The sequence below is a fragment of the Bombus vancouverensis genome, chromosome 5 (genome assembly GCF_051014615.1).
Source record: "Bombus vancouverensis nearcticus chromosome 5, iyBomVanc1_principal, whole genome shotgun sequence".
Taxonomy (NCBI): domain Eukaryota; kingdom Metazoa; phylum Arthropoda; class Insecta; order Hymenoptera; family Apidae; genus Bombus; species Bombus vancouverensis.
In genome coordinates this window covers 18,491,117-18,513,216 of record NC_134915.1, presented here as the reverse complement: position 1 = coordinate 18,513,216, position 22,100 = coordinate 18,491,117, and positions in this window count along the sequence as shown.

Sequence of the window (22,100 nt, the reverse complement as noted above, 5' to 3'; positions counted from 1 at the left end):
GGCCTCTGTGAGAGCCGACCCGCCGTGCCGCAGGGAACCCCGTTCGGGCCCTGTGCACTCCCTACTCACGGTGTTTCTCGTTCACGACCTCCTCCTGGTCGCCTTACTCTGCCCTAATATCATAAATCCTTCGAGGTGTTAATACGTTCGCACACTCTTCGCTTCTTTCGAGCGCAGCACCGATCGGGCCCCACGTGGAGATCCATTCGGGGACTGTTTCATGCCCTTTGTCCTCGCCATTTCTCTATTTCATCGGACTCGCGCTCCGGAGGACTCTCGTTCTTGCATGGATCGAGTATGACGCAAATGTAAAGTACGAATGAATCGATAGCGGTGTTATTTTTTATTAGTAAATATGTGTAGCGGCACACGAGCTAGAGGGCAATTCGAATCATGTTGTTGTTTTGCCTCGGAGTATCAATATCGTTAGGCTACACATAATGCAGCGATAAATAAACTCCGAGCAAAACATTGTCGCCGCTACGTGCAACCGTAAAACAAAAACCGTAAACAAACCAGTATAAATCGACGACCATGTTCTCCAGAAGTCAGTCAGTCGTGCGAAACAATATCAGTTTTTCAGTTTCAGTCTCGAACGATTTTAACAGCGATCTATACACTGTCTTGACGAATCATCTAGTACAGAGCGTCTTAGCGAACATTCTCTGTATCTATCAATTATTTTAAATACACTCGACGTTTTTAACATAGAGTTATCTCGTCGTTTAAATAACAACGCAACCACCTCCACATATGAAAGTCCGTGCTTGGACGCCAGACTAACTTAGACCAGTTTTTCGAGATTCAACGATATACATATACGGAATAGAATTTTTTATCGGAATAACAAGCACCGATGTTACTGCGGAATAAAGTTCAAAAAGATATAAAAATTGAGAAGAATCTTTCTAGAAACCAATTCCTAACGATCAGTGCCATTCTCGTGGCAATGAAATCGAACCGCAGCTCGTTTGAATTCCTTCGGTGAAAGATTGCTTTCCGTTCGCGATTAATTCTCCACCCAGGTGTAGCGTTCGAGCACGCGACGGGACTTTAATCGCGAAACGCGTCTGAACCAATTACGCTCGCCGAGTGTATCCCGTTCGACGCGTTCCTCCCCAATAGTAACGAGGAATTTTTGCACGGCGCGTGTACTCCAGGTGAACGTTCGAGGAATCGCAACGGTTCGCTTTTCTACGCCCTCGAGAGAGTCCAGGAATTATCGCAACGCGCCGTGAAACATAATAATTAGTTCCAGTTTAGCGAGGTAATGAGCGCCGGCCTCCATTACCAGTCTTATAATTGTAACCAAAACCCTATTAAAATCGACCTTATAAACGCGTGCTTCCTCTCCCTTCCCGTTCCTCTTGCCAGCCAAGAGTTTGCACCGCTGCTCCGGCGAACGCTATCTTCGTCCAATCGCATAGCCTGGCTCGTGCGATGCCCCGCGAATAACACCCTATAATTTCCGACATACTATACCGCCACGGTCTTATCCACGACCGATCCCCGCTCAATCTCCACCGATCGCCAAGTTTCGCTCGATTTCCAGATGGGATTTCACGCCGCCGAGATTCAACGCGTTCTGTAACTTTTATCAGGCCGGAAACAGGACCACGATCAATCCGTTGAACGTCGTTACGCGCTTCGATCGGTGATTTTAACGGTAAATTTGATTAAATTTCGTTTCGCACTTTTCGAAAGTGGATCGTTCTTTTAAGAATGGCAGTTTATTCGAATACGCGGTCCTATTTATCGGCCGAATCGTGGTTCCCGTAGATGATACAAGACAAATTACAAGAAAATGCAAAGATATGGCAACTCGAAGACGCAAGAACGACGTAGAATGCACGTAATATGCAAAAAATATAAATTATATTCAGGTATATATCGTGTTATTAGCTTCGAAACGATTAGAAAATTTCGATTTCAAGGTTAGTAATCTGCTTATTCGAAAGTAATTTATAATTGAAGTTGAAATGAAATTTAGTCATAGTTTTATTCCCGATATAATGACACTGTGCAAGTTTACCTACGTGATGCTTGTTAGCTAGCTTTGATGCGATTTTGAGTTACAGAGGGAATATAGTCGCTAATTTCCTCGGGTTTCGAGATTGAAAGTTCGATAATATAAATGTCGTAAGGAATTTTTGATATTCTCTAATTGCAAATTTTCCAGTGCTGCTTCACCGATATCGTCGCATTTTTTCCATTCGCGAGTTTCTAATTGTCTTATATTTACTTTCTATACATTAATTTCTAGACATCTTAGGCATCACGCTGCGTATGACGATACAATGTCAGATTCACGGTGAATTACGCATTTCCAAGTCATTACGAATTTTTGTAGTATCGCAGCATCCGGTAAACGGCGTCGAGTTAATGCATATGAAATGTCGTTTTCTTAATGGAACCTCAAATGTGCGTAACTTTCCTGAAGCTTGGCAAATTTACGCAAAATGTTTATCTCGCGTCTCTCTATCCTTGAAATTGAATGTTCCTGTCTTCCCGAACGCATTTCATTCTACCTTCTTTGAAACTCGAAAGATAAATTTTTCTCCTGATATCTTGATTTTGTTCGCTCTAGGGGAATTAAATTTACGAATACGTTATTGGGAAATTAAATGGACGAAAGTGGCGTAAAGGTTCTACTCTCGAAATGAAATAAAATCGGATCACCTTGCTTTTGGCTCGTACTGTGTTTTCGCGCGTTAGCAGAAACCAAACGGACGAAAAAGGAAAACGATAAATCCATTAACGAGAAACTCGACGGAGTTCATTTAGTAACGGAGTTTGTTTTTGTCCCGCGTCGGTCTCGCACGTCCCGCGAACTCTTACGACTTGTAAGTTAGTGGTCTCGGAGAGGCAAACCAAGGCTGTTAAAGATTTAGAGCCGGCCGTTAACGGTCCTCGGCAATTTGCATTCGCGACGCGCTGCAGAGTGTTCCAAGATTTCTGTTTTCCTTCTTCTTTTTCACCCTATCTTCTCGGAGAAATAACGAGGATTCGTAAGAAAGAAAGAGAATCGATCGAATAATATATTACGCGTTGAGAGGCGTCGAGAACACCTAATAGATTTGTTCAGAAATAGGCAATACGAGAATTTTCAAAGAAAACCTAAAATATCGATTTAATTAGATACTTGGATACTTCGATATCAAGACGAAGAATTCGATTTTGAGCGCATCATCTGGAATAAAGCAGGCTTCGTACCCGAAAACCTTGAACGGAATTTATTACAAGGACCCGGGCCGTAAAAGTCTCATTTATGCATCTCGTTAACTCGTGTATCCTTGATGTTACAATGCATTTTACTTACAGCGATAGAAAGAAACATTCAATTTTCCGAGAGCATTGATTAACATTCCATCGGACGATACATCAACTCAACAATAACTTTCCACTTGTAAGAACATTCCATCCTTTCATCGTCGTCCCCCGTAACAATAATCGCTCGTACCATTAGTGTACCAATCATTAATAACGTTATACTCTCAATTACGAGCCTGCACGTTAGTTTCATTGTGATCTATTGACAAACGATCGTTTTCGAAAAGGACACAGTTTGCATCCGGAAGCCTGTTACCGTATTCATTCCAGAGTCTGGGTCGCGAAAGGTTCAAGGATCTCATTAATTAGTCCCCACTTATACGTCTCATCGAGTCATCAATTATTTCATTCCCAATAGGTAAGAGAGAAAAAAAAGAAACAAGCGCTCCTCAAAGCACAAGTGGTATATTTCCACCCACGATGGTTAAAAAACACGATTTCCCGTGAAACATTAATCAACATTCCGAACAACAATACATCGAATTAAGAAAATCTCGCGGTAATGTCAGCAGAGCTTCGGCTTTCCAGGAATAATTGCGTATTCTGTTAATGCGTCGCTTATCAACGAGATGACACTCGCAATTACGTAATAGACGAGCAATTATTTTTTAAATGAAATTTGAACAGCAACGATCCTTGCGATATTCGTTTCAAGAACGTTCGATCTATTGTTTAATTGGTTGCTTTTCGCAACGCGTAAAGCGATTAGAAAATTACGGATGAAAGAATTTTTCTTGAAAATCATTTGCTTCTTAATCGCACTTTTTATTACTGTCTATAGGGAAATGTTACACGCGACAGGATAAAACTTATCTTCTAAAATGAAATGTAATAAAAATTTATGGAAGCTTCTTACCCTTGAGCAGCTGAGCTATAAATCAAACGAAAAGCGTTTTTCTAATCGCGTAAAAAGACCACGATGATTAATTGCATCGGTAAGATGTAGAACCAGCTAACAAATCGCTAAATCGTGTATCTAATTTGAATACACTAGTTCGGCGTAATCTTATCTAAGTTTTTTCGACGAACAATTCCAATTTATGTATAATTTATCGATTTCGTAAAAAGCTGACAAACGTGGACTTTCAGTCGTTAATTATAGAATTTACTTAAAACCGACAAAAGCGTCAGGATACTTACGGCTGTTAATTTATGTATCATCGCGAGATCAGGAAAATCTTTCACCTAAAGCGCTAGAAACTGGCGATTTTCCAAGAAGTACCGATCAACATTCCGTCTTCGTAGTCAAGAACAATCGTCGTCTCATCAACATTGCTACGACGGCGTTCCATTAATGCGGCGATAATTAATAATATTACACTGACAATTACGCACGGTTGTATTTGTTTTATCGCGATCTATCCGGCAGGGATCTTCTACGCGCGAGAAGCACGTTTCACCGGTGTGTAACGAGCCGTCTCGCGTGCGAGCCGCGCGCGTCCGAGTTCCATAATTTATGCGCGGCGATAGCGCGCGCATAAATTAATACTATGTAATACGCGTCCCTCGAACAGACTGCGTCGTTGCGCGTACTGCTCTCGAGATCGGATCGAACACTCGAGCTGACGATCGCTCTGCCTCGCGTGGATGTTCCACGGATTTCGTGTCGAACGTCTCGCGTCAGTGTAAGTGCAAAGGACGAGTTAACTCGTTACGTGGATCATGGTACTATTAATGTACTACATACGAGATTCTTTATTTTTGACACGCTCGCCGTTGTATAATGACGCACATGTTGCGTTCAGTCAATTAATTAAGTAACGCAGTTGACGTAAATATCGCATGCTGTATGATTAACCCGTTAAGTGGAAAGGACGAGTCGAAAGCAAGAGATATCAGAAGCTCTTTATACGGCGTCTAGCGCGAGATGTCGTGCCAACGAGCATTCTTCTATTCGTGATCTGGTCTTAAGCTTTGGAAAAGAAAAGTCATTATACACCTCTGATCTACTTTCGTCAAAAATCGTCTCCCACATCTTCTACGTCATCTATTTTTAGCCGCGCTCCGTATCTACCAAATACCTAAATAAGACCTAAACGAAAACAAATCCTTTTTTAACTATTTCGTTCCTATTTATTCGAATTTATTCGATGAAGCTTCTATATAAGAAATGATCCAACGAACAAATTAATTATCGTCCAAACCACGTCCACGTCTCGCTAACATCCACTCGTCCAACTTGCAAACTTTCGCCCAAACTACAAAATTCAGCCAAGCCAGTTACGCAGTTAAGCAATCCGTGATATCAATTTCACCCACACAAACGAAATATTAATCATAAGTTAAATCTATATATGAAAGACGATTACTTTCACGAGGACAATAGATGTTCGACTAAATATGGACAGAGAATTCGCCGGCAATAGACGACGAGTAGAGGTCGAGGATCATCGATGATTCAACGAGATAACCGCTTGAACCGCGATTTTACCGCGAGCGGCACGTTTGAAAGTTGCAGAGGCGCGTATGCAGCTCGCGTGAATTTCCGATCCGGATTATATTAAGATAAAGGCCGTGATGGGCGTGACCGGCGCCGCCGACGCTGAACGTCGATCTCGTTACAATTTCGGAAAGGTGGAAAGAGAGATCGGGACGCTGAAATCGCGCGCGGAGATCGCGATCGAAGGGGTCGGTTCTCCGCGGTCGATTCTCGGTCGCGATTCAGCATGGCGCTCGAGATCGTGCCTCGATAATCACACCAATGCGCCTTTCTTTATACGTCCGCTCGAGGGTTATCGCGGCGAGATATCGCACGCTTAATTAGAACTTTTGCGGTGAAATTCCGTTGCTCTTATTGGCACTAACAGCGAACAACGATGAATCTAGCGACCGTACAGCAAGGTAAGATTTTTCGAATCGCCTTTCACAATTTCGAATTCCATCTTGAACGTCGCAAGGAATAATCTGGCCTGTTGCATGTGTTACGAGACATCGTTAGTCTTTAATTCACACTTTTTTAAGAGTATACATAAAATGTCTCGTATAAAATCTGCCTGATCAAGAAACGTCTTATTTATCCTATTTCCTTACAAATTTATATCTTTCACGGAAAAGATTCAGATACTTTGGCAGAATAACGGAAAAATGGGATAATATAGCGTGCTTTAGGTCTACCGATAAACCTACGATGTCCAACTTAGTTTAAGTTCAATTTATTTTTTCTATATGATAAATATATTTTATGTAATAAAATAAGTTTTCGTCGCTACCATTACATCAAAAATATACGAATCATTTTATCGCTACCGTCGCATAAAAACTATACGCGATCAATTTCTACGAGTCCGTGATTACAAGTACGCGAAAGAGACGTACGTTTGATCGAAGGACAGTACGCAGTTTCGCGACTCTTCGATTAATGCCAGAAGAGAATCACGACGTAGCTGCCAATAGAGCGCGTTCGATGAACTTGGGAGGAATAAGTCGCCCGTCCTCGAAGATTACAAAAGGAGCAGGACGTTCGTGACGCGGATCGAAGAGGTGCGAGACGCGAAGTCGTAAGCGCGGGTATTACGACTCGGCAGCAAAACGCAAGACCTGGCAGGAGAGGAAGAAAGAGAAGCGGCAGAGAGGAACGTTTAAGAAGCCCATCGGGATGCCGTGGGGGCCGCGATACACGTAGCAAAGGTCGGGCCAGCACTAAACGCCAGACAATGCCCGTCGGCACCCTTTATACTTTCCTCGATCAGGCCGCAGGATGGCTCGCAAACAGCTCCGCCGAGTTCCGCGAGAGCCCCGTAAAATCGGTCTTTTATCTCAACTCACGGTCTGCCTTACTCTCTTGTAAAGTGGATCGAGTCACGCCAATCAGGGCACACGTTCCTTTCCGCAACGTAACGAACCACCGTTCGAATCCTTCTCTTCCGATCTCTCTCGCGACTCTCCTGGATCGTTCGTAACGCTGGTAGGAGTTTTCGTTAGCTGTAATCTCTATGATTTAATAAACTCACCGTTGTTATACGCCATCTTACTGTTTCGATTGCTTCGCCGATGGAACCTGATCGATAGGGATAACGCGAATTCCTTCGCACGACCAATATCTATACGACGAATATATATATTTTTCGTCAGATAGCTTTGTACTTGATTTTTTAGGATAAAAAGAAACATAGGAAAATAAAAGTAATATACTTTATCCGGGAAACCATATAACCTACGAAGTCAATACCACCCCTATCGTATAGTAATGAATTTCATCCGATTCTTCGATCTCGCGATCAAACTAATCTCTATAAATCGACCGAGAATAATTCCAAGTATAATTCGAGTTTCTAAAGTTAATAACCGAGAATCTCATTTTCCTGGACGTTTCTGGTAAAGGAAACACGTACCAAAGTATGCAGAGACAAGTAAGCGGTTCGATGAAAATCACGAAAGGACAAGGATCTTTCGATATCTTGTGCGCGTGTCCACGCACGGGAATTTCTAATTAAAATCAATCAAAGGATCTATTTATACCCGTTCGGTGACCAGTCTCGCAACGACAAAAAGAAGAACGGTCATCGATTCTTCATTCCGATGTCGTGGCTCGTCACGTTTGTTTTTTCCGCGAGTTCCACCGTGTCGCTTCGCATCACCACCTTCGTCTTGCGCTCTACGTCGTTAGGGAACGCGACGACGTCGTTAGAAAAACACACGCATCTTACCCACCGGAGTCGCATTAACAGTTCGATAACAGGACACGAATTTTTCTCTCGTTTAACTCATTTCGATAATTTCGCGCGTCGCGTCAACGTTTTCCGCGACGCGACGATTCGACGATGCGTGGTTACGTTTCAACCGGAGGAGAGGATTGGTTCTTCCGCGAAGATCGTTCCGCGGCTATGTTCTTGCGCGCTCAAGGAATTCCTTTCCCCGGGGAAATTAAGCGGACTTTCAGAAATCGACGTTGCACCTGGGGGGTCGTCGCTGGACACTCTTTAAACAGAGAACGTTACGTGCACCGTGCAAATGTAAACGGCCGTTACTCCCTGACCTCGTCGTATCTTCCGACCGTTTCCACCGGTTGACACCGGCGTGTACACGCGTTAACCGAGAATAGGATAAACCTGACTTTCTGTTATACCGTTTTATGGATTTGCCCGGCGAGCCATAAAGGATAATGCCGCGCGGCCGGCTACGTATTACATTTATGCATGTGTATATCACGCATCTAATTGTGGGCAAACGATAGGGCATTACGCTGATTGTTAACGCTCACCTAACGACCGTCGGCTCGTCGCTACGATAGGATTCCGATCTTTTCCCCTTTCTTTACATTTGTAGGGTGCTTGGGACTGTTTTAGTCGATTCTGTCTTAAACTCTTTGTTCTGTCAACCTTTTCCTTTCCGGATACCTTAATTTTATTAACGTTTCCACCCTTTTCACCCTTTATTCATTTACAATGCGATACATGCGATTATGCGCAAATGTGTAATCCCAGTGTCGAATTATAGGTTTAAGTAAGAAAGCATGGAAAATGTTGCAATATAGATAGCGCTTCGATGGCGGTTCGTGGAGGTGTAACGTCCTCAATGATAGTACTATCGAATCAGTGGAAACGAAGGTTACAGTTTGCCTTTTCTTCCGGAGTTATTAAGAGCATGCAGATACTCTTGACGAAATTAATGTTAATTTTTATCCAAGTAGAATTGTAACTTTTATCGAAGTAGGAAGAATATCCTCACTTACTTCCATCGTAAAGGCGAATAAAAGAATTTTTATCGAGAACGAAGTATGATTGTACATATATGGTTTCGTTCCTTACCATCGTGCCATTTTACATACTACAGGTTTGTCGTTCTAGTGTCAAGTTCCAGGATGTAAATAAATCAATGAAACTAATTACACGGCATGTGATCGTCACTTTCGAGATATACGAGGAAAAGCTGCCGGCCGAATTACTTTAATGCGATTTGTTAAATATAACGATAAACTACAGAGGTAGATACGAGTCGAGGAAAGGTCAAACAGATGGTACATTTGCATGAAATTGCACAGTGCTTCGTTCTCGGTTCATCGTCAGAGCTGTGGGTTCACGCGTAACGATACACCCTGTACATCATAAACTCGTGACAATTCCCGGATTACGACCTTGCCTATTTACGAGGTATGCGAGAAAATTGTCAAACGAAGAAACCATCGGCTATAAATTCATACCAAGCGGAGAGTTCGCACGATTATCGATACCGCGTGCTCTTTCTTCCTACCACCGTGTAGCACAATAATCATTTATGCATGCAAATCGAACCGATCGAATGTAGCCACCACGACGTTAATATCGCTCGTCGAACACTGCTCGTTTCACGATATGGTACCTGCACGACTGTTTAAAGATGCTTTTGCTTTTCATGCTTGTTGGAAAACTTCCACTCTTCTTGTATTTCAATTGTTGGCGAACGTCCAATAAATAGCAGAGTAAAAACGTCTATCGTGTTCAACCATCGCTAATGCCTTGTATCAGTTTGATAAAAACAGTTTGCGAGAAAGCAACGTGACTTGTATGTAGCTTTTTCTTTTTTTGTTCGTCAACTATGCAAACGATCTTACGACGTACAGAAATTTCATTCTTTATATTTCTGGAGGAACAATTTGAAAATTTAATTATTTATCTCTTTATCGTATCGACTGTTTCCTATTATTTGGTCAATCTAAAATCAAAGAACAACTTCATTTGGCAAAGTGAGGGACGATCGAGGATTAATCCATTCGATGTTATTGATATTTCAATGCTATTTATCAACTGGAATAATTAATGCTCGAGATATCTTTTCGAAAAATGGGAGAATAAATCAGAATGACAAAATTTAGCCATAGACTTAAATTTTAGATCCTGTTCGTCGAAATAAAAAATCAATTTCGCGACGTCTCTTTGACGTAGTAATGAAAATGGTAAAAAGATTCAACTATAAATTTAACGTGTAGATTCGAATCTTTTCGTGTATGAAACTGTTCAGCACTTTGAAAACATTGCTGCGTACCTTCCAGTATACTCGATTATCGTATTAAATGATCTCGATACTCAAAAGTACTACAAGTTATGCTCTGAAAAACAAATTATCGGAACCACCGCCCTCCCGATACGTCGATTTATTTACGCGAATACCATCGACGCTAGAGTATGGACCGTAATAACACGTTTATGGAGAATCGACCGGTATAGCGTAGCGTTTATATCGAATTTCTTCGTCGCGTTACTTTGTCAGTGATAGTCACTATGATCGCGATCGCTGTGCCAGTCGTGGAAGGGCCTGAGAAGGAATACGACGCATGGCTGCCGGTCGGCAATGCATGAGCATGCATTACCCAAAGATTACGATTATTTTATAGCACTATACGCGCGAGTCGTAAAATTCGCGTGCCATTTTAACAACTGGCTTCCTGCTGATGTCGGCCTGTACCGACCCGCGCATCGCGGTTAGGAAACTGGCGTGTGGACCAATGTGGATGCTTTTTAATTGATAAATAAATCACTCTCTGGAGTGCCTAGCCGCGATCGAAACTCTCGATCGATGTTCATCATCGCCATTTTTCTCCTATTTTATTTTTCCTAAGTATCGCACGGGTTGTTTATAAAGAAGACGATAAAAGAATAGAAAACTTGATAACTTCGGTTCTCAGCTGTGGACATTTCTATATCTTTACTACTCTAGGATCTCTATATTTTCTAGATAATTTACTCTTTACGAGAACCAGAGTCCTGTTTTATTTGCCGTGATTATTTTCGGAAAATCGGACAAAGTATCGAACGCCCTATTTAAGTTATCGCGTGTTTTAAATCGATTGGAACGTTGAGTATGCTTCTTGTAATATTATATTTTTAGTACTTTTTAACGAGAGTCAAAACACTCTCGATATTTGTCCATCGCAATGCGATTGATCGCTGAATCGTTTCGTATAGAGCACCAACGATGCAACTTGAAATAAAGCATTTATTAATTTCTTTGCGTCCATTGGGAAATTTTTCCTAGCTAGTTTAATTGCTTTCAACTTTGAAAACTCGAGTTTTACACTCCACTACCTTCCCTTAGAGATTTAGGGCGACTCGATATAAATCCTTTTTTATAAAACTATCCGACGTAAAAGTTTCCAAGCACGCACGCCTCGAGCCTGATTCCTCGCGGCAACCTCGACGGAACGCGGCAGAAGTTTGACAAAGGACGCAATTAGGGGAAAGTCGCGGCACGATACTACCGAAAGCACGGCGCAGTCGGCTCATATTAATAGCGAACATGACTTTTAGACGCTGGTGCGGAGGTTACGGAAGCCACGAAGCGATTATTCGTCCAAGCTATTGTGGTCCTCGCAGTGGGAGCGCATTTACACGGTCTATCGTTCCTTTGGTTTCGACCGAGTCTTTCGAGCAACAGCTCCCTTTGTGCCACCGACGTCGTTCTACTAGACCTCCGTGTTCCGCTTTTACTCGGGGGCTGCATCTACTCGCACGACGTTCGGATTCTACGTGCGCGCCGGTAGCCAAGGTATTTACCTACTTACGCGTCGCAGCCACACACGTGGCGGCCGATGTGTGTGCATGCGCTGTCGGGACATAATGCTCGAGAAATATGAGCTCACGACCCCCGGCTATACGGATTCTGATGATGAGAACGAAATGAGGCTGAGCAAGGTAGCTGCATCCGGAGGAGATCGGAGAGTGATTCATTGGCCAGGCGGCGGGGATTAAAAATTGCCCGGTGTCAGAGGTGGATAGTATGTTACTTCGAAAATCGAGCGATAGGCCCCTTTGGTGGCCCCCTTTGTTACGGCCAATAGCAAACGGAAGGCAACCAACGTGTTTAACGCTAGAACTATCACAGTTGCCGGGACCGTTCAATGTCGATTCGTAATTTTTCATAGACATTTTGTACGTTTACTATATACGTGTATCTTGGGGCATTTGAATGATTTCTGATAAAGTATGTAGCCCAACTATCTTATTTTTCTCTTGCATCGTGTATTTTTTCACCTACGATGGTTTAGAGTTAACGAATAACTAATAAATTCAGTTTTGTACGAGCCTCTCGGAAGCTAAACTACTACACTCTACTTTTCGAAAAATTTCATAATTTCATTGTCCAGATACGGAATTTTCGATATTCGCAAGTTGGTTGAAAACGCGCGAAAAAAGATTGTAATCGTTAAAGGTAGATCTGTATCGCGTAGAATCGTTCTTCCCTCTGATCATCGATCGAGACTCGAAGGGTACTGTGGTGGGAGATGAATAAAAACATTGTAAGCGGAATCCGTCTGTTCGCAGGCATCATACAATTATTCTGCGTTGGTTTCCATACAATGCTTACTTAAAGTCAGAGATTTCGTCGTGCGATTTCTAAGAGCTACCAGGAAAATGGCTTCATCGGCCGAGCTGTTTGCATGCGGCCAATCGTTCTGTCCGATTCTCTGCCGAGTTACAGATATAACTAGTCAAGATTCTCTTTTGAATTGACTGTTCGTGACGAACGCTTTCCTAACTTTTTAAGAAACTACAATTCAAATAGTTAAGATACTACCGAAAAAATTCATGCACCTATTTTTTACCTATGCGAATATCGTAGATAAAATACGACTGAAACGAACGTCACACAAAATTTCGGATATTTAATAAAAAGAATAACAAAGATTTATCGCACCTTTTAAATACTACACGACTACTTTGCTTTGGGTATTTCATATATTTTTTCATATTACGTACAATCTATATCTGTCAATTTTCCCATAAACCCATAAACAGCCGCGGACTACCGACGAATAACGTTGCTCGCCACGACTCCTCCTTGCGATTACGAATTTCTCGAAACCGGTGTCTATCTTCGGATCATTGGAAATCCAAAGAAAATAATTCGTTCGCGGCTGATATTTTTACCTACGATTACACACCTCGTAAATATCTCGACAGGGCCTGTTCGTCCCATGCCGATGTTTATCGTTGCTCGTAGCTCGATCGTCGTGTCCGTCCAATAATAATACTAGCACCGTCCATAATCCGTCGTATCATGACGTTTGCTTGGTCTTCGTCTTTGTGCACACGGATCCTAGCAAGGTTCGTGTACACGGCACGTACCGGAGAGAAGGAGAGAGAGAGAGAGTGTGTGTGAGAGAGAGAGTGAGAGAGAGAAAGAGTAACTCGGAGAGTCGAATCCGGTGTCACGGACAACACAGGTGCACAATGCACGTGAGAGAGTCCCGTACGGTAGACTACTTAAAATGCATTGGCAATAAGCGACGTCGTGTTACGCGTCGCCGTCCGGGTGCCTGAGACCTGTCTATGGACCGGAGCCATTCATGGGTTCGTCCAACTCGTACGAAGCTTAAAAGTCCTCTCTCGTCTAGTCGTATAAGTGACGGCACTGATGTACCGCCATTTTCGCCAGAGTAAGAAAAATTGCTCGTTCTAGAAGGAGGAAAGACTTTTGCACGAGGAGAATTAAAGGGTTGTAGATGGAATATGAGAAAGGATTTAGAATTTAGAATTGTTCTCGGCAAACATTTGGAGAAGCAACTTTAGATAAATGATTAGACGTAAACTGATTCGACGTAAACAGATCTTCATAGGTAACCGTGTTACGTTATACGGTACTGTCGTCTTTAAAGTACGGTACTGTTTCGAAGGATCCGGGCGCTCGTTTAGCTTCGACAGCGATGTAGTTCGATCACGAAATTACGTTTTATGATTATTTAGCGATTAAATCAGGGAATGTAAGATGAGACTATGAAAACGGTAAATTTACTACCGTTGTCGTTGGATCCGAGGAATCGAGAGATTAAAATGTAAATTGCGGCGAACATCGAGTTGGATAAAAGATTCTTCTTTTGCCGATTTCAAGACGGCTTCTTCGTCAAAGTTACGGAATCTGGAGAACGCTTCACCCTATTAACATACTATCTGTACTTGGGTATCTACTTTAATAAATCACGCGATTAACGTGCTCCCTGGAGACGCAATTTAGAAGGCATTCGGAACAAGAAGCCGCGAGAACGAGGCGAAATTTTGTTTGCCGGTTCACCGGGCCCATTAACCCGACCGGTTCGCCGTTCTAATTTTCATACTCTTGAGATCGGACGTGAGGTCGACGTGTTTCGAGACCCCTAGGCTCTGCACAGCCGTAATTAATTGGGAACACTATTAAAATCATCGGCCTATCGCTCTTTCTCATCCATAAGCGGCCGTAGAGCTCGGCTGGCCAAGCAAGAACGCGACGTTCCGTCGGTGCTGATAGCCACTTTTTCCCACTGTAGATAATTCATCAACTTCTTTCCCCAACGCCTCCAGACACACGCCGCGAACCTAAACTCACGGTCTAAAGCGCGGGCACGAATTTCTAATCCAGAAACCATCAGCGTGCGTTCTTTCCTCGGCGAACACACTCGGTAATGGCACCGTGGAGAACCAAACGTTGAACTCGACCGCGCAATTTACCTACAGAATCACGAGTTAAGGACTCTGCAAGGTAACCCCCTTCTTCCTGTAGGGTCGTTTCCTTCGTTCTTCTTTCTTTCTTCTTCCTTTCTTCCTCTCGTTCTCTCTTACTCTCAATTACATCTGACCGCGATACGTGTTCAGATTGGTTGCTTGTTGTCAGAATATCCGACCACTTCCGAACGAGGTGGTTGAAACGTAATACCGGTAACGAGTACCTAATTCAAGTATGGCCGCGTCATAAGTCCGGCAAAGTGCGCTGTAAGTCGGCCCACTAGTCGTAATGGTGTTTATGGGCAATTCCGAGCCGGCCTGAACTGCTTCAGGTAGCAACGGGTTCGTCGTGCTCGCCCCGGAAAACCATTCACGCCATTTACACCTGGCCCGTCCACTGGAATTCCGCGATCAATGGAATAGGTTATCTTTTTCCTCGTTTTCCTCTTTTTACTTGCCGCGCTCTTCCGGTTGCGCTCTTGCGAATATCTTAAAGTAAGGTGTCCATTGCACGGTAGAGCTATTCTCGAGATTCGTCACCCTCGAGCAGTTTACCCTCGAATTGTTAGAAAATATGTCCGACAATTTTACTCTAACATGGGCGATAGAAATAGAAAACCTGTCGAAAACATCGCGTGTCAAAGACATAAATCAGATTCTGCATTTTTCTTCGTAAAACAGCAATTTAAACTAATTGTCGACTATTTCGTATTAAAATACTCCTTTTCAGTCAGCGAATGGCAGAAAAATTAGAAAATTGACGAAAGTGGATCTGTCGTGTTAAATCGCGATTTTCGTCCCCTTATTAACATCTACTCCTACGATCAAACAATGACTGAACGAATACGGCCGCATTCTATTCCATGTTTGAATCCTCGTCACCGATGAAAACAGGAAACGCGAACGTTTGCAGCATGGCAATACTGGCTTCGAACAAAAGCTAAATCCCATCCAGTGGTGTATCGGCGCGGTTCTCACTCGCGTTCGCGCGATCGTAAAGCTCGTCCATTTGAATATGAATAAAACGTTCTTGTCCGGTCTCGTGCACGTACAACACAGGGAAACGACGAGCCAGACGCTCACGCATCCCTGGCCAGTCTGGTCGGCGACTTGACTCGCCCGAACTCGGGAGTGTTTTACGCGCACGCATTTATGGATTGTTTAATGGCGGCCGCCTACAAATTAGACGAGCGGTAAATCAGCCATCGAGCAGACCACACCGCGCTCGCACAATGCACGGTGGGCATTGTTGTGGCCAGCCTCGTGGTGGCTTGGTCAATAAAATATTGGGTGCACGCGCTGCTTCGCTCACGGCGACATCAACGACTGAGAGGCCGCGAGATCGGTTTGCGTATCATCTTGGTGTGGTCCTTTTCGCGAGGAGAAAAGCCAGCCCAGCTCGTATATCAATAGACGAAGTCGGCAGAATAAAATATGCCTCGGTCAGGAGAAATAACGAGCCGTGTCGTGAGAAAATTTGACGACGACTAGGCCGTTGTCGCGTCAATGCTAAAATTCGGCCAAGAGAGAGAAGAAGCGTCGTTTTCAAGCTCGAGCACGATCTGCAGCAGGTAGGAATGGCTGTTACGGATTTTCCCATGATGTCGATAGATTAGAGGAGCGGCGTAACGCGCGGAAATCGTGCTTCGAGCGCAGCTGACGCGTTATCGATGCGTTGCAACCGACTGAATACACGTATCAGATTGCTGTAGCTAATTTCTCAAACCTCTTATGCGAGAATTTTTCTATTTTTTTAACTAGACTGATTCAACCACCCTGAATTACACGAATACTTTCCTAACTGGTTGGAAACAGCTTTAAAGTAAGTGATTTAGTGAACTAATTGCGTCTGCATTTTGATCCAAGAATGTTGGCTGAACAGACTAGGTGAAAGGAGATTGGCGCAACTACGATATTATCGTACCAGGCTCTTTCGATCAGCGGAAACAGTTACAGATCACGGAAACTTTTTGGTTTTGTGCTAATGGTCAAGGTTATGTGAAAGTCGTACGAGGTGAACGCGGTCGTGTCACCGATAGTCCGGATAGTCATTTAAAGGTAAAGAAACTCTTCGATAAAATTACGAAATTGTTCAAAGTCGGTTGAAAAAGTTGAGAGGAGAAGTCGTATTATTGGTAATAAAGATCATCTAAAGGTCAGAGAAGGTCATCGAGGTCGAATTATTAGGAGTCAGGACTACACGAAGATCGGATAACATGTATAATAATTGACTAGATTTACGACTTGATTCTAATCTGCTAACTAAATTGCAAAAAGAGTTATGAAAAACGTCGTGCTTTGTACGAAGCCATTAAAACTACATGTTTTCCTAGTAAGGAATTAAGAAAGGAAGTTTTTTGCTTTTCGACAGTCTTAAAAATATCAAACGTCATTTTCTTCTCGATGAAATCGATATACAAGTTGCGAAGAGCCCATCTTTCTATTTCCCTATCGTCATCTTTCAAACTCATTGAATATTGTCATCGGCTTATACCCACACTCCTAAACTGCCTCACATTCGCGGTAGACTATAATCAACATCCATCTCCGATGTTAGTCTCGCCATATAGCACATTCTATCTCGGTAACGAGAAATATCGCAAACAGTGGAGACGAAGAAATTCTTTCTTCGTCTAGAAAGTCTACGATCATCGACTACACGGTTCTCTGTCACATTTCACACCGTTATCGCGTCCTATTTCGCCGATACGAGCGTTAGCGGCTGCGCTTTTACTCGGAAAACACAAGAATTTACACGAGTGTGCTTGGACATGAAGAGAATCGGTGCAACGAGCCTAATCACTCGTTACCAAGGAAAACCGCAGCTATCGACAATAGTCGAAGGCTGTTGCAAGGAAACTTTCGAACGCCACAAGCTGCAATTGCGTGTGCACGCGGCGAGTCATAGAAGTATTAAAAGACACACACCGTGTGTGAATAGTGATTACTACGAGGCTGCTCGCAGCTACGGCTGCAGGTTGATTATCTCACCTGTCCTGACTCTTTTACTCTCGCTCCTGCTATAATAGGTTCCTCGTCCCCATGCCAGTGGTCTACCGCTGCTGCACTCGGTATGCGATTATATATATTTCTTGCTCCCCTATATCTTCTCCCCCTCCCCTCCCACATACCAATGTATTTCTTACTAGGCTACATTTTTCCCCTCCTTTCTCTTCGGTTGTTTCTTCTCTTGTCCTATAAGCTGGAAATGCTCCTCCGTCAAACCGATCTTGAATATTTCGTATCATAGACAGTAACAGAACCGTCAAAGTTCTTTACAAAATATCGGACGAAGTGGGTAAGTTTCAACTTTCGGACGTTAGTTTCTCGAAGAAACGGTAATGCATTAGCGTGTAACTTGAAGAAGAAACGGACAGTGAGCTGGTAAGTGAATTTGGACGTTCTATAATCAAACCACTCTCCTTATCAATTAACCCTTTCACAGTATGAGATATGGTAACGTAACATAAATATCATATTTTAACATCATTCGACGTAACGAGATTGTTAGAATGTGTTGTCCATAAAAAGTATATATTTTTATAGCTAGCATCAAAAATTTACATAATCTTGAGGATAAAAGATCGATTGTCTTTTAGGTTCTCGAGCGTTTGATCTTTTTGGAAAAGGTCGTACCATATTGATCTGACCTTAAACAGAAACAGACATTGAGCGAGTAAGTGAATTAGGCGATTCTATGATCAGACCACCATCTATCCCGATTAAACATCCTCGAACGTCAAGGTCTAGAATAACGCAACAAACTTCCACGGTCTCGTCTCATCTCACAACCACAATCCCATCCTCCATTAACACCAAAAGGAAATAGTCCTTGTTCCCCGAAGGAAGTCGTGTAATTAACAATTTCACCTAAGCACATTGCCAAGGGATCACCCCGGAGCTTCTTATCTTCCCAATAGCTCATACTTCCAACCAACGACCTTATCTTCTGACCAGTTCATCCCAGGAAGACTCCTCTCTCGTGTTTCTACGTCGGGTAAAGAGAGACGACAACGCGAAACCAATCTCGAGGGAGGTGAATCCAATCGCCGAAAGAAAAGACGGCGGTGCACAGAAAACTCCATTAGACGTTAGATCGTTCTTCTTGGTGCTTGGTCCCTGGCTTGGTCGTCGTGTGTGCACAGGGCAGCTGTACACAGAGGCTCGGTGCATCGCGTTGTAAAGCGAGACGCGAGGCTGGCCTAGGGGCGGCGGAGGCCGGAGGCCGGAGGAGAGGACTTTGCGGCGGCGGCGGCGGCAACCGCGGTGCCAGCGAGCAGAAGAACAGTCGCTTTTTTGTCCAAGTCAATATATCAGCGCGGGGGCCATGTCTAACGGGTAATGCACTGGCCGATCCCTTCTGCACAACGAAAGGAAGCTGGTACGACCACCATAGCTATTGCCGATCTCCGCTGCTGCCACGGAACGCTCCGGGCGCTCCAACGATTGTCGTTGTCAGAGAAGAAAACTACTTCATTTTCCACGTTGGGTCGCAAGTCGCGCGAGCTACCGGCAGGAGAATGGCCTTCGTCCGTAAGATATTTTCAGCGACCGGCTTTTTAGATAAACCGAAAGGACTGAAGTAAGCAGGGAAACGATATTTCTTCTTCTTCTTCTTCTTCGAGAAGAAATTGAAAGTACTTTCGATAAATGTGGGGAATAATTGGAAGACTTAAATTTAATTCTCCAAGCGAGGAACGTTTTTAGTAGCGGCAAGCGGAGAAGTAAAAGTGTGCACGATACCATGATCACGTTATATAAACTACAAAGCGAAGCTTGGGAGAAGAAGCGAGAAAGATCGAGCGATGGTGAACTTGATGAACCATAGGAGTTTTCAAACTTTCTCCCACAATTATTCCAATGATCGTTCGATTCGTGCACATTGTACGATACGATTGCACCTCGATTTTTCAAACACCTCTTGTCGATTATCCGATTTCTCTGTATTTAATTAGTTCGGACAATCAAAGTTCCACTGTAACTGCGTGTGTTCTTCAAGATGGGTGCCATCGATGAAGATACACCCTGTATATGCGCTTGTATCTTGGTCGCGTCACCATCGAACACTCGCTGTTCAATTAGCCTCGCATTCCGGCAGCGACAGATGTTGCTACCACCCGCGGCGCGGCACCGTGAATTTGATCGAAGGAATATGGATACGGTCGTGGTATCAGTGGTCGCGGTTTCACGCGGCGCGAGTCGACGAACAGTAAGAGACGCGGGACTCCGCGTGAAATATCAAATTCAGAAAAACAATTAATTACAAAATTGCATAACGAGTGGCTATTCGAGGCGAGCATGTGCGCACGCTTGCGATCGCCGCGCGCGATATGCATAATGCATGACAATTTCACCGCGGTCAAAGGTTTTTTTCATTTAAACGACCGGCCTGATCATTAAGCGCGACCGTTCTACGCGGACGAGCTGCTGCTATCGATCAGCGGCTAGACGCCAGTCGGTCTACACTCTGTCCGCCTCCGGAGCTGACGTCAAGTTGATTAACATCTTGCGACCGATCGCGCCACGAATTATTGTCACTATGCGCTTCCGGGATACCCGTTTCTTTTCGCCACGACGCCCACCTCGTCGAGAGATCGACACGCTGTCGATCAGCGATCGTAATCGAACCGTAGATCCTGCTGGCTAAGGTATAATTACGGCGCGGCGTTTGCGTGGCGTTTCAAAGTAGTTGTTTCAGAGATTGTGTTTGTGGTGTTAATAGCAGACAATTTTTAATGATTGCGATAGCGAGAATATTAATTAAGTAGATGATTAAGCTATTAAGTTGAGGTAAACGCGATGATATCGAGAAACGCAGTGTTCTGTCAAAACGGAAAAAACGCGTCGATGTAACAGATGCTTTGTAAGAGGTCGCTGTATAAATCAGAAACGTAAAAGTAATTTTCATCGTTTAAATGGAAATAGTTTTTTACGACATACTCGAAATGTCCAAACTTCATAAAATTGTATAATTTAAGTGGAGGGAGAAGTAGCTCTTGAGAATATTTTTATACCGGAGATCAGAAAGTTTACAGAACGATAAAATAGAATCATGGAAAATAATTGATTTCACGTGTAATTAATCAAATAAAGCAATAACGAGATAAAGCTCGAATTGGTTTCGTATTCACGAGAAACCATTATTTTCCAACCGACTCGATGATAGTAACGGGAAATTGATTTTCTCCGTTTGCCTTCCTATATCCCTACCGGAATCAATTTATCCAAATCAGAAAAGTCGATCACAGTAGCTACACGTCAATTAATCGCGCGCTACATCGTGGCGCAAAAGCGAGGCATCGTTTGACCGTAGGGTTAAATCTCCGACGGCGACCTTTCGCTACGATCGCCAAGGAAGCCCCGGTCATCTTTCACCTATAAGACACGGTTGGCGCGAGCGCAATGTTCATCTTTCTTCCCTTTTCCTACTCCGGTACTCGTCTTTCCCCCTTGATTTACGATCGCCGACCAATGGCCAAGGCGAAAGTCACCGCGAAAAATACGCTCCCGAGGTGCGTAACCGTGCCGGTGGCGTCCACCACTTGCGATTTTCTTATCTCTAGCGAACGAACCGCGAAGCGAGTACCGCGGCGATCTTCTTCTTACCGCGGCAACGTAAGTAGCCGCGGCGTGCCGTAGGCCTTGCCGCCTCAAAATTACCGGCACGCCGCTATGAAAATGATAATTTACTGTGACGGGCCTCGGGCCTGTGTATCTGGTTCACGCGAGAACTTCGCTACTGTCTTTTCATGCTCGTGCCACGAGCTACAGGCTGTTCCATAGATTAGTAGACGAGGATGATAGTTATTTCTTGCGAACGAGACCTCTAAGATGCTGAGCTGGCTTCCTCCGAAGCTTGAGAAATGAATGTAAAAAGTGGATGATGTGGTGAAAAGTTTTGGTAGAAAGTTTCTTATATGAAATTTTATGACACGAGGTTTCTTACGAATATCAGAATGTTTGAAATTAAGGTATGAGCTATACAAAATTTGCAAGTTATTTGTAAGAACGTTGTTAGAGCTTCTACAAGATCCTACGTATCTTCGATAAGGTTTTTAAGAGCGAAAAGATCACGAGTGAAAGATTTTAAGGAAAGGACTTTTACGAAGATCGGTATCTTTGAAATTACATGGAAAAGTGTAAAAAAGATTCGCGATTTGTTTCTATCGATCTCCAGAGTTTTTACGCTGATAAGTCTTTCAAAGAGAAAGTAGGAAGGCGAAACGAAATTAACGCAAGATAATCCGTCAAACGTACGCACATTTGCATTCACGATTTCCCATCGACGATATCCAAGCAAACGCTAATTAATAACAAACATTTATCCACGAGCGTGCCGATTACTCTGGCCGATAAGCCAGCGAGCCGGTTCCCACACAG